The following is a 2,380-nucleotide window of genomic DNA, read 5'->3' as shown; positions in this document are numbered from 1 at the left end:
TAACTTCTGACAGTATCTTTAAATCTCCTTGAACTACTATTTTGTCATGTTCAACTCTTCTCAAGCTGTTTTTAATTTAGTCTTTACCAAGGGCCAGAGTTTTAAAATTGACTTTTAAAAGCTATCCACAAATTTTGTCTTACAGACTGGGGGCACGTAGCAAAGAACTTCCAAACCCCTTTTTTAGATATGCTAGCAAAACTTCAGGCCATATGGTGGCTCCATGAGTAAGTCTCTGAAATATAGCAAGGGGCATAGTGAGGGTGTTCAGACAAAATGTTTTATGCATGATGTTTTCCTCAAATCTTAAGTAGCAGAAAAGAGAGCATAAACAATAAAGTTCTTGTTACCATGTCTGCTGCTTTTTTCAAAGGACCCAGGAAGGATATTTGCTGAGGGCACTGCATGGCATAGGCTACACCAGATAGACTGCACAGAAACCGAATAGTTTCAAAGAAAAGCATTTTAAAAATGGAGGAAAAAATAAAGGGAAGACGGAGAGAGGAAAATGGACCTTCATGAGAAGACTGAACAGCTGCAGGCAGCAGTGCTGGAAAGAAAACAGTCTCAGGCCTGCTCACACGACAAGCAGCTCAAAAGTATCATGTTAACTCTTTCTTTTAAATGAAATGACAGTGGGAACATGATTGAATGTTTTTCAAATAAATGTGGCAGTAAGAGTTTTTTCGGAGAAAATCTGGGATATTTAATTCACAATTAAAGTGCATTTCGAACAGGCAAGCAAGTGATATTTTCTAGGTCAAAATCATCTTCAGAAAATAAAAATGAATTAACATTATGCATGCTCAATGGTTAAAATGGACCAGTCTTAAACTGCATGATTTATAATCGTGCCTGAAAGAGAGTTTTTGAAGGCATGTCAAGAAATCATATTTTTATGCTTCCTTTCCAAATGCGCTAAACTAAAACAATCATTTGCAATATGTCACAAAATCAAACATTTTCACATGAGTTATCAACAAAATTGAGAGGTGGTTATACCAATGATTTGAAATTATAACATTTTACTAATTCTGATTATATGTCTAGTAGTTCAACAATATTAACTATGCCACCTAATATAATATGTATTTTAATGATTACTTATAGTTTCCTTAGGTTTTCCTATTTCTATTTTCAATAGTCCCTAATCTTTTAAAACACACGAACCATTTTATCTTTTTCTTTTAGTAATAATATTGATTCTGACACATATGACTGATTCACTCTAAATTAACCATGATAAATAAAATTGAAGATTGACTTTTATAAAAAAAATGCTATGGTTATGTAAGCAAAACCCTTCGGTCCATGTGAAAATAACCATCAGTGCACACATGTAGGAACCTCATATCCTTTGCAGAATTCTATTACACAGCAATAAAACACAGTGAAATCGATGGCTTTGTATTGTCACTTCTGGTTTCCCATTATGACCTTCACGGGAGTGTATTCTTCTCTAGTCTAGTGCTAAGTGCTCAGAAAAGTTAGACCATAGCTCCTACCCATGGAGAGAATACTTTCAAATATATTCCAATTTCTGCAGAAAGAAAAGTTAACAAACATATGTTTCTTAGTGAAACCATTTTGATCTAGAATTAATAGTTTTTTCTAACTGAAGAAATACTTTTTTCTACATTTTCTACATTACGTGCTCTATATTTCTATGTATTACATTTCACCAAGACTTCCCATTTAGGCAAACAATTTCAAGTTGACTCAGTTTAAAAAGAATAACTTAAAATCAGTAAAGCAACTATGATTTTGTCTGCTCAGAGGACATATTATATTTCCTCTGCTAAATTTTGGCAACCATTTTTAGTTATCATAATTCTGCCATTTGGTTATCACATATGCATTTGGAATAATGCAGCAGAATCAAGCTTATTTCAAATATTTTCATATAATTATATTAATCACAGACAACCTCTATTTAGCGGGTAATAAGATACAATTTTTTTCTTAACAAATAATTTGGTACAAAAAAGGAATTTTAACATCTGAAATTCATAGTCCTTGTTGTTCTGCTTCTGAATATTTGAACTTTTACTTTCGAAAGGTTAGCCAAGCCTGAGAAGCGGACTGTGCTCATGCAATAACCTCGGCTGTACTTGTTAGGCAAAAGAGTGTTTGTGAATTTTCAAACTCCTGCCACCTTTTAAAACAAGCGGAGTGATTTTTTTGTTGTTTGTGTTTTGTTTCTTTGTTTTTTGTACAGTCACTTCCATTTCCTCATTTGCAGCAGATGTGATTGAATTGGAGGGATCAAGCTGGAAACCATGTTTTTTTTTTTTAATCTTTGGGTTTATTTTTCTTCTCTGCAAAGGGTAACCTTAGATAATTATTTTAGTGATGTTCTAAAAACGGCAAAATCTAATTT

Source organism: Pteropus vampyrus, unplaced genomic scaffold (assembly GCF_000151845.1).
Source record: "Pteropus vampyrus isolate Shadow unplaced genomic scaffold, Pvam_2.0 Scaffold73, whole genome shotgun sequence".
In the NCBI taxonomy this organism is placed as follows: Eukaryota; Metazoa; Chordata; class Mammalia; order Chiroptera; family Pteropodidae; genus Pteropus; species Pteropus vampyrus.
This window is presented reverse-complemented; position numbering follows the sequence as displayed.